This window comes from Anser anser (assembly GCF_964211835.1).
Source record: "Anser anser genome assembly, chromosome: 4".
Classification (NCBI taxonomy): Eukaryota; Metazoa; Chordata; class Aves; order Anseriformes; family Anatidae; genus Anser; species Anser anser.
This window is the reverse complement of record NC_139724.1, coordinates 11064201-11081667: the sequence shown is the minus strand read 5'-3', so window position 1 is coordinate 11081667 and position 17467 is coordinate 11064201. Positions and strand designations below refer to the sequence as shown.

The 17467-nt window shown below is 37.8% G+C and overlaps 1 protein-coding gene across 11 annotated transcripts in view; it reads left to right on the top strand.

Moving 5' to 3' along the window:
* CCSER1 (coiled-coil serine rich protein 1) overlaps positions 1 to 17467 on the top strand; it is a 735828-nt gene that overhangs the window by 476161 nt on the left and 242200 nt on the right. The gene's annotated exons all lie outside the window — the stretch shown is intronic.

Here is a 17467-nt window from a genome sequence, read left to right as displayed (position 1 = left end):
CACAATACGGTGCTTTTGCCACTCATTACCGGTTAGACTCACTTCAGCCTCCAATACAGTTAACTGCTGGGATCCCCCCGTCACACCATAAATACAGATGGGCTCTGGCCCTTTATAGCTTGATGGCATTAGAGTACATTGTGCACCGGTGTCTACTAAAGCCTTATACTTCTGTGCGTCTGACGTGCCAGGCCATCGAATCCACACAGTCCAATAAACTCGATTGTCCCTTTCCTCCCCCTGGCTGGAGGCAGGGCCCCTCTAGTCCTGGTCAGAATCTTCGTTTCTGTGTTTAAAGGACTGCCTGCTGGAAGTTGGAGCAGCAAACTTTTCAGAGAACCCCTTTTTCCCAATTGTTTTCTTTTGCAATTCACGTACCCATGCCTCTAGGGTCGCAGTAGATTTTAGAAACCAGGACAATTATTTATTAGATAGTGTTCAGTTAAAAAGCAAACTAGATTTAAAAACAGTGATCTCTATCTATAATAATGGAAAAATTCTATCACATACAAAATTAGTCTTCCGACAACTTCGTGTAATATGAATGAACTCTATTTTATTATTTCTTCTTTGGGACCTGATTTACTGGGACATTGCATGTGAACTAGTGGCTGGCTATGCATGATTTTCCACGTCCCAGGGTATTTTTAAGGCATGTGTTTCTGCTACCACATTGGTATGAAAGAGTTTCACAGTACTTTACGAAGTCTAGACAACCAATTTTGTGGAATTATGAAATGCATAAATAATATTATTTGTTCAAACAGACAGATGTTAATGTTTTTCTATGGATTTTCTACAGATATTTATTATTTAATATTGCAATGAAGTATTCCATCGTTTGTGCTTATGACTAAAATGCAGTGAAATTTCTGTTCATTGTTCACATCTGTAAAATAAGTCTAAAAGGGTGATTTTGAAGCATCCTTTCTAGACAAGGAATGAAGTGATAAGTTGGATATGCAAACCTAGCAGATTATAATGTACACTTGGGGAAATCAGAATTATTGTTCTTTGAAAAGTAGCATCCTGATACTACACTCAGTAACTGTAGGGAACAGAGGTTCAGAGATGGATTAAGTAACCATCTGTGTAAAGCAGTCAGTTGAAACCGAAGAGCAGACAGAACAGAGGGGAGTATATGAACTATGTGACCTGTACTGCAAGGCAATTTGGTAAGAATCATTGGTATAGAACACTGAATTTCTGGTGACTTCCTTTTTCATCTGCAAAATGAATGAAAATACAAGAGGAAAGGGTGCATGAGAGAAGTACGGTACAGCATGACTCTCCTTCTCCCTTTTGACCTTGAATCTCTTATTATGTCCAATTTAAAGATTCCTCTGGAGAGAGAGAATCAAGTCATGAAATGTGATTCAGAACATTTTTTTTTAAACTGATATCTTATTACTAAAATTGTTTGTTAAATTACATACAAAATCCTTGGGCTTTTTGTAGAGTGAAAAGAGATACTTATGTTATACCAGATATAACTTACATAGTTGAGACTGTTGTGATATTGACAGTTGCATTCACATAAGCTTCTTCTGTCTCTTTGGACCCTGCAACTAAATTTTCCAAATTTCCTGCATCTACCAGTAAAAGCACAGTGCAGCAATACATTTTTGTTCTACTTATACACTCAAAATTTCACTCCACTTGTCCAGGAGCACTTGAACTGCAGAGTGCATCTCTTGCTGGCTCACCTTAGCTGAGTAATTAGTGACCAAAAATTAAAATAGTAATAACTTTAAAAAAGCATCATGTGAGAAGGCTGCAAAACTTACAAAAAAAAAAAACTTACAAAAACTTACAAAAAAAACTTAGTCATCTTGCAGAGTGCAGCAATGCGTGTGCAACTGTATTCTCTATGCCTTTGTAGTTAAAACTGATTTGGACTGGAAGTTCAGGAGTGTTTTTCTCTTTAAGTGGGATTATACCAAGAGCAACAGGAAGGAAGTAGCCCATCATCAGAGGGAGGAACTTTTTCACACACGTAAACATATACATATGTACATATGTGTATATAATTAGTGATTTTTTTCTTAAGGAATTAGTTCTTTCCTATTATTTTCCGGTTCTGTGTGAACTGCTTTGCTGAGTTCAGAGGTGTTCTGGGGGCATAAGAAAGTAGGGTGAAGACTGATAGAATGTAGTAGAGGCTATCCTGCTCTGCTGTGAATGTGACTGGCGAGTTCTGTATTCTTGGTGATTGTGTGGAGTCCTGGGTACAGAAAAAGATCTAGTTGCAGCTGGGTTGTTCGTTGCAGTGTAGTTGCCTAGAGTTCTGCCAGATGGAAGAGCTCTGTGTTCTCCATGACTTGGTTGGTTGGAAGTTGTTGGAAGATCAAGCAGAAACTGAGGGGCATCACCTCACCCTCTGGAGGACTGCTGGTCTTGATTTAAAAATCCAGATGTACTTTTAGGATATGATATAAAGCAAATGTATACAGTCAACAAGCTGTTCTGTGATGGAGAAAACAGGTGCTCCATCGCTTTGGGAAAAACATGGTAAAGAGGATTACCAAGATTCTATGTGTATCTTGTATGCCTGTATTCCCATGGGTCAGGATGTTCTAAGGCCGTAGAAGTTTCAGTTCAGAGATAATTTCTGTAGTGAATTGAGTTCCATTTTTGTTCTTCCTGTGACATCTTTACTACTTCAGTAAGAACCCTGAAGAGGTTACCCAGCCTGGCACTTTGGCAGCCAGTTTGTTGTGACTGACTCTGAAGCTGAAACTCCTGTAATGAGGAGGGACCTTGGATTTAAGTCATATATATTAGAAGCTGAAGTTTAAAGGGAAAAGCAAAGTATCTCGCTAACAGAGAAAAATGAAAGTTCTTAGTCATTTTATAGCAGGAAAAGAAAGGTTCACGGAAAGGTACAAATAAGGAAAGAATAGGTATACATAGCAGCAGTATGGTGTAGAGACACAGGTTGTTACTCTACCTGAAGGTCTCACAACTAAACTCTAAAATACTTTTGCCATTAGCTTTTGAATGAACTTCAGAGGCTCTTGTGGGCTCATCTTTCTTCAACATTAATAAGACACTTGTTTCTTTAGCATGTTGTATAACTTCAGTTATCTTCTTTGAAATTTTAAAAATTAATTGAGAGCTGACATATGGAACCCAGTTGAGGGTAAAGTGTTACAGGTTAAAAGAAGTTGGTAGGTTTTTTGTTTTTGTTTGTTTCTGTTTTTTGTTGTTGTTGTTCTTTTTTCTTTTTTTAATTTTTTTAAAGTGTTTCTTGTGTCTTAAAAATTCTAATCAGTGCTTAGTCCCTGGACAATGCTGTGTAGCTACTAAATATTTGTAACTAAAGGTCAAACCATCCAATGAGCTAACTGATAATGTTTTTTTTTTGGTGGAGGCATTTTAAAATGTGACCTCATTGTGCCTTGCTAACATCAGCCATGGACTGTAACATTGACTTAGTACCTTTCTTGTACACTCTCCGTTAATTTTGGTTACTGAAGTATATTTCCCCTCTACACCCTGTTACTTAATCATATAAATCATAAAATCATTCAGGTTGGAAAAGACCTATAAGATTATGTTACCCTTCTCTGCCACATTAGTGTTCATTGATTTTTTTTTTTTTTTAATATACCTTTAAGTATTTCTGATTTAAACTCTGGATCCTGGATCTTCAAAGAACAGTCAGGTTTGGATTTACACGTGAAAAATGTACACAAGGCTTATTTTTCAAAGTGGATACCATTATGTAGACTTTTAGTATAATACCCAGTTTGAAAATACATACTATTGTTAGACCACATGGGCAAATGTTACTGTAATGTGTAATCACAGAGAACACTATTTTGTTTGAGCTTGCTTTAATTAGTTATAAAGTTCTCCCTAGGATGTGCCATTTAGTAGCTTTTGCTCATTTTTATTTTATTCTTAGCTCCTAGTACTACAAGCTTCACTGAAGAAAGGAGGAAAAATCTACACAAAGTATCTTTTCCTTATTAAGAAATGAGAAGTAACTGGAGCAAAAGTAAAGGCAACCAGTTTTCTTGTTGGTTGAAAACTGTATGAGCTATGCACTTGGGAAGTTGATACTGCTGTTCTGCAAAGTGGAGTGGGCTTGTTTTAGTCTTTAGGATATGAAGCTAGAAAAGCTGTGCTGGTGCATTGCAAGCCCTTCAGCTGTGTGTCTTCAGTGGTGGCCACAAGCAGCTGCTTAGGGAAAAGCTGGCACCTTGAAAACGTGATATTGTCCTCAATGATCTCTCCAGTCTATTACTTTGCAGCTCAAGGGACGTCCCGAACCTCTTGTTGCCTGATTATTCGATAACCCTCGAAAGATCTCTACTGCTCATTTGTCCAGTCCCCGCTCAAACTTGTGAAATTTTGGGGTGTTTGTAGCTTTATGCCTTCATTTTCTACTTCAGCCATTCATTGCATCTTTTGATGTGCCAACAGTTTGAAATCACTTGTCTACAGTTAAAGATCAGAGGAAGTCCCTGGTCTTTGACCAGCAGATAGAATTCAAACCTCCTCTTCTGCATCTTCACAAGATACAATAGCATTTGCCATCTGTTGAGAAATGAGACGTCTTCCTAGGAAATGCTAACTTGTCTAAAGGCAGTGTTTGCAAACAAACCCTTTTCTTGATAGTAGGCATGCATTATGATCTAAGACAGCAGTGGGACAAGACTGAAGTACGCTAAAAAATTTTAACAAAACAGTTTTATCAACAATGGTGTATCCACAAGCTGATTATGAGCCAATAAAGAGGTTTATTCGGCACAATGAATTTATATTATGGTATAAACTGACTATTACTGTTTTTCAAGTGCCATAGGTTTGCCTTCATCTCTTTTTCACTTCTCATTTTCTGAGGCAAAATTAGAATTTATTCTAATTCTAATTCTAATTCTAAGCCTGAAAAGCTCTATAAAATAGTATCAGGGTGTCTCCAGAATTGTGTAATGGAATTGTTGTGCTTTTATGAATAGATCATAATTTGAGTTGTTATATCTCCTCTTTGAGCAGTTTTATGTTGCAGCTGCTTATGGTCATGATTTTAAGTTGTCTTTGTAGTCCCATTACAGCAGTAATCTGGGGACCATTGCAACGTGTTTTGCTAATGATATATATCAGTGTGAAATGGAGTTCTAGTCACTGTTTCCTTAAGTTACATTTTTAAAAGGAAGAAAAAATGAGAAATCTTGTAACAATGCTCTTTCCTCAAGATCTTATAATACTTACAAAATAGTAAGGAAAAAATGTTTCAGATTCTTGGTGCTATTGCTTCTTTGTGCATGTTCATCACAACAAAAACTAGATTGTAATGGCTGCTTTCTATGTACAGTATAAGAATTCTTAGTATCTTTTGTAGAGGTTTGGAAAAGAAAAAAATTATATGGTGATGAAAATATTTTGCTATGCCTTTCATTAATTTCATCAACTGAAATCAAAACTTCAGTGCTATAAATGCACAGCTTGGTTCCAGTATGACAATAATTTGCTGTAGAATTCATAAGTCTTAAAATTTCATGAAGTCAAACTCCAATCACTGGTAAAGTTTCTGAATGAATGTGTTGGGTCTGTCTGGGATGGAGTCACCTTTCCCTGCAGTAGCCCACACAGTGCTGTGCTCTGCACTCATAGCTGGAACAGCACTGGTATGACTCCAGTGTTGTGCCTATTGCTGCATAGTGCTGGCACAGCATCAGGACTCCCTCCAAGCCCCCAAGAGCCAGTCGGCTGGGGGTGGGCAAGTGATGGGGAGGGGACATCACCAGGGCAGCTGGCCTAAACCAACCGAAGGGATATTCCATAACACCTGATGTCACACTCAGCAATAAAAAGGGGGGGGGGGGGGGGGTCTCGTGAGGGAGGGGGCTGTCCTCCTGAACAACCGCTATGCATTTTGAGGCCCTGCTTCCCAGGACGTGGCCAAACATCGCTCGTTGATGGGAAGTAGAGAATAACTTTTTTTTTCCTTTTTCTCTGTGCTTCCGCACAGCCTTTTTTTTTTTTTTTTGTTTCGTTTTCTCCCCATTCCCTTTCCCTTTAATTAAATAATTCTCATCTCAAACCTCGAGCTCTTTGTGTTGTATTTTCTCCCCCTTCCTCTTTGAGGAGGGGGGAGTGAGAGAATGGTTGTGGTGGAGCTTGGCTGCCCACTCGAGTAAAACCACCACAATGAATTAAAGAAATGTTTGGGAAAAAAGGCAGACTTGATATGCTTCTCTTCCATCTTGTTCAGTAATATTGCTATGTCAAAGTCTGACAAGTATTATTGAAAATACACAGGCTGCTTTGGAATGTTTTTGTATTGTAAAAGTGAAAACTGAAATCTTGTTGCCTGATCAAAACTGTTCTGCTTTGGCAGAGTAGCACAAAGCTGCTGAGCATTATTCTTGGGCCTTGGATAGATGTGGAAAAAAAGTATTTGGAATAATGGGATAATGCATATTAAAGTATGTTGGTTTTGTCTGGTCAATTTAAATATAATTTACTTTGCATTTGATTTTCCGTATCTCATTTGAGGTGAACAGTTGAGAGTGTTGGGCAGGAGTGATGAACCTAAATTCACAATAAAAAGTGTCTATCTTAATAACATTCCAGTGTCAATTGCTGGCAAAATCCATGCTGTGGCTTCCCCTGACAGCAGGTTCACATAGAGTGAAAGTATCTTTTGGTACTTGTTTATGCGAATAATTGACTAGAAAAAAAAAAAAAAAGACTTTGCAGTGCATCTGAGAGTCTGGGTTTAGTGACTCAGGCTTTTTCAGTAGCAATACCTCTAGCTCAACAACTGTGTCTTCTGGCTGCCCATCTGGATGACCTTGCAGAAAGCCTGATTCTCATGATGAAGTCCCTTGCTGGCTTTAGGTCCTTCACGTCTGTCCAGTAATTAAACTTAGAGAAAGTTTATTTCTTTAGCACCTCTGTTGCTTAGACAAGTTGGTATTGATCATTGTAATCAGAAAATGCTATTGAGGATGGCAAGCAATGTGATCACTTCCAGTGCACACGTAATGGTCTGCCTATGAGTGCAGGACAAAATCATGTCACATAGCAGAGGTAAAGCTAAGATCTGTGCAAACCAAGTTCTGTGCAAACTATTTGCTACGATATACAAATAAAACATTGAGTAATTGATATAGTGGCACAGAGGGAACAACTCCAAAACAGGCAGCTGTGGGTTGTTTTCGGTATTGCTGGATATATTTCTGGTGATATACAGGTCATACATTTTTCATATCAATAAATAAAACTGAGGTCTTATTTATTGGAAATATTAGTATATGTTTTTCCTGGTTTCCATGCTGACAGTAATTTTTTTTTTTTTTTTTTCTGTTCAGTTGACCAACAGTGGTCAAAATCTGCCCTGTGCAAAGTCAGTGGAACTAATTGAAAATGATGCTTTGATATGTTTATAGTATACACTGTTAATGCTGCAGTCTTGAATTTCTTTACTTAGGACAGCAATCTGTAAAATTACTGTAGACACTTAGCTGTGTGAGGTTTAATTAATGCCAGAAGCCTTCGATATACATTAGTTGCAATTTGTAATGTGCTGAGTTACTGATTTCTGCACTCTGACTAATGCACGTGCCATTAAATCTATGTGCTAAGTGACTGGCACTAACATTAATCACATCACACCGATATCCCAAGGGAAACAGGAAACACCAGAAATGTTTGATGAGCAACGTAATGAAATATCTCCACTTAGAGGTCTAAAGGACAAAGTGCATAACATTATTTAACATTGTAAGGAAGAAAAACATAAAGAAAAGTAAACGAGTGCTTTGATAATTTAAAAAGTTAATAAAATAACTTCCCTAAGTAGTACTTCATATTAAATGTGTTGCACTTATTGCTACAGAATTTTCATACTGATGTTATTTTCTATTGTCCTTGTTTAACCACTGAGTTTTCTTTCAATGCCTGCCCCTGGTAACTAAAAAAAACATGAACAGGCTCTGAAATTCTATTCTTGTACCCATGCAGAACTTATCTTTAAGTTTATATCTTTATGTAAGGTTTAGGATACTATTTGGCTAATGTGCAAATTTCTAAAAATATTGAACACCAATTTGCTTGCCTTACAAGCAATGTAATTATTGTTGGCCCGTTTTTAATATTTTCCACTTTACATGCTTCTGTTTCATTTTCAGCTAGTGAATTTAGGACAAGTGTACCTTAAATGAGGTAAAACCGTATTAGACTTGATGATCAAGTGCTTTACAACTGATACAATGAATGGCTGTGTGAAAGAACAGTAACCAATTTCACATCTTCAGTGATGGTTATTTAACTCTATGCAGTTAAGTAAGTGAGATCTGTAATATCACTGCCCTGTGATGCCCATTTAGAAATATGTTGAAATATTATCACTCAAACGTCTGCAAGTTTGATCATTGAAACTGAATGTGATTTCAAGCTTTGCTCTAACCTTGCATGTAATGTTACTGAATACTGTTCACTGTCATGGACTTCTAGAAGATAAATGAACGTAAAATTCATATCTAATACAAATGTTTTGAAGCTTTATGGCATGAGGAAGACTGATTTTGTGCATGGGATATAAGACTTGGAGCATGGAGCTATAAATCACTCCATAACTCTGCAGGTGGTTTTACACGTGACCTTGAAAACCTATTGACCTTGAAAACCTATTTTTCTTTAAATATGTGTAAGAAGATCAAATCAATTGTGCTAGATGGATGCTTAATATTTGTTTTGGTTTACTGCTCTAAGGCTTAATGTCCCTGTATCATGATTTTTGAATTATAAAACTTGAGATAATGTTGTCTCCTTATCTTGTTTGTTGGGTGTGTTTTGGGACAAAACTGTTTGTCTCCGTGGTACTAGTGGTGGTGTAGCTACGACAGTCTAAAGACATATGGGCTGACAGAGAGCTCATTCTTTATTAGATGAGTTGGTATAGGACATGGGATATCTTCTCAGACATCTGGATGGAACTGTAAAACAAAATGAGACTAACAACGTTTATAAAAAAGTTCAAAACTTTAACTGCAGAGTTGATTTCTGCATGAATGACTGTGCTCGATATATCCACCTTTTAGAGGTTTTTAACCGCATTACTGCTTGTTCTTTTTTTCCCTTCCAGTAGTTTTCTCTGTTTTTGTTAAAGACTGGCATCACTTGTTGAGGCATCTTATTCATAGAATGTGACCAGATAAATTTTTAATTATATTCAGTTATGCAAAGCATGCATGGACATGTCTGGGCCATATATGAATGTGTGATTTTTTTTTTTTCTCATTAATTTTAGTGATGTGATGACTAGAATAAGTTCTAATACTTCCAGGGCTGTGTGTGCATGAACTTAGCAGTACTGATTTCTTATGGGAAACGTAAGCAATAAGAAAATGAGTAATTGTTGTACAACTTTACTGAATGAGAGAATAGTTGTAATACACAATAATTAGGTATCGCTTTAAAATATAAATTACAAATTATAATAACACCTAGAAATTGAGTCATTTACTTTCTGATGATGCAACTGATAAAACAGGAAACAATTGATCAAGATACATTTTCTGTGTAAAAAAGAAATAATAAAAAAATGATCCCCTGTTAAGAATGGCAATGCTTTTTATTTTATTTTATTTTTTTAACATAGCATAAACAAATAATCTGTCAGTATATGTAATGCTACATCTTAAAGGATCTTCAGAAGATGCTTTAAAAAAATAAAGTTAAAAGCTCAGTGTTTGCAAAATACTTACCCTGAATTCTGTGGTAGTCTCATGTCCCTGCAAACATTTGCTTTTAATTTTGTAATATATATGGAAATGGTAAGGGTAATAATGTTTAGCATACAGTGTGGTCCAGTCAAACAAATGGGAGTTGGAAGATTCAGATTTTTAAGTTCTAGTTCTGTCCCTGGCATTCATCAGCTCAGTGGCATAATGTGTTCACTGTTTGTTTGTTTGTTTTTGATTGATTGTTTTCTGGTTTTGGTTAGATAGCCTGTGCTCTCAATGTATGAAGTCCTGATTTTTTGGTAAGGTTGTGCAGCACTCAGCAATACAAAGACGATTTTTCGCTTGTAGAGCTTGAAGGTGGAAAGTTTAAGAAAATACTTAGATTATGAGGATTTCTAAACCTTTTTAAAAAAACAGCAGTAATAACCCTCTCCAGCTAGGATCTAGTAAACCTTTGCATTACTATAAGACTAGCTAGCGTTACTATAGTGAAGCCTATAATTCTATTAAGATTTGATATCTTCCTAAATGTCTTCATCTTTTAAAAATGTAGTTACTTCATAATGACTCTTTGAAGGTGCTCTCTTCATGAAATGTGTTCAGATTTTTTTATTTTTTTATTTTTTGTCTTTGACTTTTCACTAATTATTAAAGTATTTCAAACTACCTGGAGACTGGCTTGTCTTAGTGTTTCTTGATTCACACCTGGATACTATGTTTTGAAAGTTAAATGGACATCATATTTAATTCCAGAAAATGTACTTAACACATACATGGGACTTTGCAGTTGTGCTTTACAAATAAAATAAAATAACCTAAAATAAAATAAAATTATGCTACAGTAACTGAAAAACTATTTTGGTTTGTGTAAGTGTCCTGTGTGAAAAATAATGTGTGTGAAAACTATGAAACATTCATTGAAATTCCATGTTGCTTTGGTAAAGACCATCTTTTTCATTGATTTGACAGAACTATAAGACAGCATGAAACCTCTATTTCTGCATGCTGGTATGCATTCCCACCAAGTTCTCCCTCATTTTTTTTTCTCCTGGATGATGAGCTCGTGCCCTTGTGGATGATTGTACCCATCCACCGCTGTAACTCTAGAATAATGCCTCTATTTTTATTGTTTTTCAGCACCTTAGTTTGGTCGATCTCTCCAAATGTTGTCTTTGTGTAGACTTTGACCACACTTCCTCTAGACACTTTTTTTTGACTGTGCTTGAGAGATTGATGGGCTTCACAGAGCATTTTCGAGTGTGATGTGATTCATCTGTACCTCGGCTGATCACTAGAACAATGCTTTGTTTGTTATATTTTGTTCCAAACTTGAGACTCGAGCCCAAAGGGACTGAGTTTCTGTGGAAATAGCTATAATATAGTCAATTCTGTTGCTTATTGTAGTTTGTAAATTAAACAGAATAGATGTTGGAGAGCAGTTTTTTGTGCTGCTTGTTATCCCTTTGCTCTCACTGCCTTCCTGCTGCTGTTGATTAAGTTTAATCTCACAGCACATCGGAATTAAAAGACTGTGCATTTTGTAAGTCTTTTGAAGAAAGCTTTTGTTCCCTGACAAAGATAAGTTGTTATTCGCAGTGGGGTAAATGCCTGAAGCAATGGAAGCAATTGCATGTAAATTGTAAATCTGACTGCAATGCTGAAGCATTGGCTGTATGCTGAGAGTAAACCCAAATGAAACATATTTATCTTCATAAAGCAGTAAAATAATCTGTACAGGCTATAAGAGAAAGACGTTGAGTCATCTGAGTATGAAGCGATTTGAATTCAAAATGGTTAATCATGGACTTTTATATATATATATATATATATTTAATCTGTGTAACAACAAAGGTGGAGCAGCTTTTAGAAAAAATATATTTGGTAAAATAAGTCATTTAGTATGTTACCAACTGGACAAAATAGCTTACTTAGTGAGGAAAGCCACAGCTGTACGGATTAACAAACTTCTGATTCATCTAAAACAGATGGTATGGTAAATTGTGGTCTGTTCAAGGTAATTTTCATTTTGGAATTTGCAATTAAGCAAAACACCACAAGTGGTCACCATGCTTACACTGATATGGAATTGGATAAGAGAATTTTAACCCGGTCACAATCAAAGCTATGAAAATTGTTTTAGCATTTTTCTGCTTGGAGGAGAAATGTTGTAAAAAGCTAGTAATGTTTTGAGATGTATTAGCCTATACTGGCTCTCTAAATAAAATATTCTGCTAGTAACTCACTCTACTCTTTCTCAAGTACCTATCTTGCAGTTGTGAAGGCTAAGCACATCTTTTACTCTGGAAGTTCCCATTCTAAACAATTAAAGTAGCCCCTAAATGCTGCTTTTCAATATCCCAGCTGACATTCCACTTTTGTTCATGTTTGGAATGCACATTTGGCTGTGAAACTTCCACTGTTAGAAAAAAAAAAAAAAGGTTTTGTTTCACTATTCATTTAAGTTGAACAAATTTAAACCATCAATATTTACATATTTACTCTCAATTAAGTGATATTGGCTAAACAACTTGGGGGAGGGGGAGAGGGGTCAGTGGTTCAAACAACACAGAATATTTGTCACTCCACGTAGATTTGTTGGGAATGTAGCTTTAAACTGGACCTGGGTAGTTTCTGTGGGTATGTAACATTTAAAGTACAGTTTGATGCAGATATTCCTCTGCTGTGGAATATTGACAAGAAAACATTAGCAATAAGAGTAGTTCCCCTAGTGTTTTATGCTACTTCACTTATATTGTAGCATGCAGGTTAAAATAGATAAATAGATAGATAGACAGACAGACAGATAGATAAAAATCAAAGCCCAAGCTGTAACAATAAAAAAATATAGTTCTTGTAGTGCCCAAGACAATTCTGGTATGTACAAATGTTAAAAAGATTTGACAGGCTTTGGTGTGTGCACTTTTCACAGTTTCTTCCAAGGCATTGCTACTTCTAATGTCTATCATGTCATATTAGGAGGAAGTACTTGGTGAACTGATAGTTCAATTCACAATCATATCAGTAGAGAAGTGAGGTAAGAGATGTCTGATGATATATGTTACTCATTGATCCTTTCAGTGTACGAGACTTCCCCAGGGTGCAAAACTTTTGCTGTTTATGCAGTTCCAGCTATTCACTTGGACTCCTGCAAGGACAGTATAGGCAGGGAGCTGCTTTGTTCATGATTTTGTTGAAAGGAAGTTAAGTTTGTTCACTTATCCATGAATCCATTGCCCCCTATACTTCTTTGTATTAATTTTTATTTCTCTCTTTTTTTTCCCATTTTTAATTTTTCGTTACTTCATTTCTAAACACTGTTGGATTGTCAGCATCTGCAGAAAGTTGGAATTAGAAGATAGATAACTTGTATGAGTGACAAGATACAAGGCACTCTTCTTATTTCAAACCAGATCCTTGTAGTCTTAGCAGAGATTTCTTGGCACTTCGTGTGACCTGTCAAATTGCTGGGTTTAGAAAGTATGGTTGGTGGAGGTAGAAGAGGGATGTTGTTGAAAAACAGATGATTTTGAAAAACAGATTCCCAAACATAATTAAGCAGATTTCCTGAAACTTCTTTCCTTCTGATGTACTATTTTATCTCAACTGTCTGTCCTGTCATCATGAAGTAGAACATTTTTGTCAGCCAAAGGTTTTCATCTTATTGTGGCAAGCTATTATACTTGGATAGGTGGGTGGTAGTAAGAAGTAAGGTAAGTGGTTAATTGAATACCTTGGCAGGGAAAGGGTGCCTGGCAGATGAAAGGTGGATTGTTGGTTTCCCGAGACAAGTGGTGCCCAGCAGGAGACTGGTTTTCACTATTGCCTTCTGGGAAGGGCTTGTGTCAGAAAAACTCTTGCTGGTCCTGTCTGCAGAACTTTTAATGTAGGTGCTGAGGTTTGTTTTGGGTAGGCTTTAGTTGTATTCTTTTCTGTTTTTCTTCCAGTAGTGATAGCAGAGCAGGGTAATGAGTCCAAAAATTCTCAAGGTAGCTTTTGCTGACACGTTGTAAATCATACACATTTAGGGGATATATAAATCTTGAGAAACGCACTGTGTGACTTTGTTTTCCTTGTCTGTTTCTAATGCAAATGATAGTCTTTACCATCATTCTGACTGCAGTAGTCTCCTTTATTTGTTGTTTTTCTGGAACTAAACTCGTTTAGGTCAACACTTTCACACCTTCACTTTGGCACCTTATTGCAATTCAAGGAATACTGCTGTTTTGTCTCTCTCTTTGCTTATATCCTTTTGTCCAGCTGATGCCTCTTATCTTCCTATTACAGCACTTCTCAGTAACTTACTGCAAACATAAAATAAGTATACAAGCACATACTCATGAGAGGGCATTTTTGTGATCAACGCTGATGGCGGTGTTGCGGAGTTGCTATGTGACTTCAAAATTGCCAACAGTTCTTGCCTATTTTAACTAATTAGGATGAACCCAGTGAATGAGAATTTTTGTGCTGTTAGTCCTGTCACCAAACAAGTGTACTCTTAATGCTACATATTTTAATAAGAAGGAAAGACAAGATGCAGAATGGTTAAGAAAAGCTGTTTATTTATGCTCTATTTAAAAAATTCACCTACATGTAGTTTGTACGAACTATTAAGTCCCTGTTTGGTCTTTAGAGAGATGTCTTTCACTGGACCACTACGAAACGCAGTGCAGTGAAGTGTTTGGTCTGATTTTTACTCATTTATTTATTTAAATTTTTTTGAAGAGTTGAGATGCTAGAGACAGGACCATTTTGATGTTGTCTTCCTGCTGTTTACAAGCGTTGGGTGAAAATTCACTCAATTTAGTGGTGTGTATCTTGCCTTGAAATTAGCAAAATTTGATTTTAAAAATATATAGGTACTTTTGAAAAACAACACAAATAGTAGCTGAAAATAGTAAAGTTTCTATATCTTTATTGAAGTAAAATCTGAGTTTCATTCAACTCAAGATTCATTTAACCTGAATTTCAATTTACATAAATTTAGTTTTACTAATATTACAGACACAACAGCATATGAAAACATATTTTTTGTAGATCTTGAGGAATTTGCATCTAAGATGAGTTAAGTATTTTTTATGGGTATAGCTGAAAAATAAAACTGATTTGGTAGATAAGAAAATATAAATCAGTGCACTAAAGGACTTTTAGCATTCTGTGTTCATGAAACCTTACCCTCCTGTGTGCCTTTTTTTACCTTATTCTATGTATTTACAACTTTTCCATTGTATGATTTCCTTGAGAAAAAACCTACAGTATATGTAAGGACTTAATGACGATCAATATTTCTCATCAGGGATGAATTTCAAATGAAGTCTCAAAATGCTTTTCTGTGAGGTGTAATTGTTTCAAAATGGCCAGATTTCTTTGCCTGAGTCTGTCACAGAATTTCCACATGATACTTCAAAAAAATAATTGGGGTGCAAAGGGAGAGGGCTGGGAGAAGCAGAAATCAGTACATAGCCAAGAAATGTTTAGGCATTTCTAGCCTGTTTTTATCGGGCAAGGTGGATGTTGTCCTGACATTATACCGTGGAGTTTGCATGTTACTGTTTCTAAAACATAAAAATAAATAGTGTTTTTGTCGTTGGAGTGGTGCTGATATTTCTAAGAGTTGTAACTGCTACCTTTCAAGGCTTGCATCTGCTTTGAATAAAGCATCACACTTCCCATCACACTGCATTGGCATCACAGAATCATAGAATAGCTTGGGTTGGAAGGGACCTTAAAGATTGTCTAACTCCAACCCCCCTGCCATAGGCAGGGATGCCACCCACTAGATCAGGGTAGCCTAGGCCCCATCCAGCCTGGCCTTGAGCACCTCCATAGATGGGGCATCCACAGCTTCTCTGGGCAACCTGTTCCAGTGCCTAACTAACCTTACAGTGAAGAATTTCCTCCTAATGTCTAATCTAAATCGATCCTCTTTTAGTTTAAGACCATTTCCCCTTGTCCTATCATTATCTACCCAAGTAAAGAGTACTCCTCATTCCTTTTTGTAAGTCCCCTTTAAGTATTGAAAGGTGCAGTGAGGTCTCCCCAGAGCCTTCTCTTTTCCAGGATGAACATGCCCAGCTCTCTCAGCCTTTCTTCATAGGAGAGGTGCTCCAGCCCTCTGGTCATCTTTGTAGCCTTCCTCTGGACTCACTCTAACAGGTCCACATCTTTCTTGTGCTGGGGGCCCCAAACCTGGATGCAGTACTCCAGATGGGGTCTCACGAGGGCAGAGTAGACAGGGACAATCATCTCCCTTGACCTGCTGGTTACATCACTTTTGATGCAGCCCAGGACACAGTTGCCTCCTGGGCTGCAAGCGCACTGCTGGCTCATGCTGAGCCTTTCATCCACCAGAACCGCCAAGTCTCTCTCCACAGGGCTGCTCTCAATGAGTTCTTCTCCCATTCTGTACTCCTGTCTGGGATTACCCTGGCCCAGGTGCAGCACCTTGCACTTGGGCTTGTTGAACCTCTTGCGGTTCACATGGGCCAATTCTCAAGCTTCTCTGGGTCCCTTTGAATGACATCTCTTCCTTCTCTTGTACCACTCAGCTTGGTGTCATCTGCAAACTTGCTGAGGGTGCACTCAATCCCTTTGCCTGTGTCATTGATGAAGATACTGAAAAGCACCGGTCCCAAGACACACACCTCAGGGACACTGCTAGTCACTGACCTCCACGTGGACATAGAGCCAGTACAATCTGGATGTGACTATCAAGCCAATTCCTTATCCACTGGATGGTACACCCTTCAAATCCATATCTTTTCAATTTAGAGATTAGGAAGTCGTGTGGAACTGTGTCAGGCCTTACAGAAGTCCAAGTAGATGACATCGGTCAGTCTTTCCTTGTCAAATGATGCAGTCAGTCCATCATAGAAGGCCACCAGATTGGTCAGGCACGATATGCCCTTGGTGAAGCCATGCTGGCTTTCCCAGATCACCTCCATGTCCTGCTTGTGCCATTAACATTGCCTCCAAGAGGATTTGTTCCATGATCATTCCAGGCACAGAGGTGAGGCTCACTGATCTGTAGTTCCCCAGGTTTTCCTCTCTACCTTTTTAAAAAAATTGGAGTAATGTTTCCTTTTTTCCAGTCACCGGGGACTTCACTTGACTGCAATGATTTTTCAAATATGACGAAGAGTGGCTTGGTGACTACCTCAGCCAATTCCCTCAGAACCCTGGGATACGTGTCATCAGGGCCCATAGACTTGCAGTTGTTGTGTCAGGAGGTCCTGAACTTACTCTTTGTTTGCAGTGGGAGGGACTCTGCTCCTCTGGCCACCGCCTAGAGGTTCGGGGACTAGGGAGGTGTGGGAAGCCTGACGACTAGTGAAGACCGAGGCAAAGAAGTTGTTAAGAACCTCTGCCTTCTCCACATCTGTTGTTACCAGTTCTCCATCTTCATTTGTCAGAGGTGATACACTCTCCTTAGTCTTTCTTTTGCAGCCAGTGTACCTTGAGAACCCCTTCTAGTTATTCTTTGCATCCCTTGACAAATAGAGTTCTGTCAGTGCCTTCGCTTTCTTGATCCCATCCCTGTACATCCAGACGGCATTTCTGTACACTTCCCAGGGCGCATGGCCGTTTCCACTGTCTGTGCATTTCTTCTTTTGCCTAAGTTTGACAAGCAGGTCCTTGTTCAGCCATGCTGGTTTCCTACCTTCCCTGCTTGATTTATTACATAAGGGAATAGAGAGCTCTTGTGCTCTAAGGAAAATATCCTTAAAGAGTTGCCAGCTCTGATCAGATCCTCTGTCCCTAAGGACCGT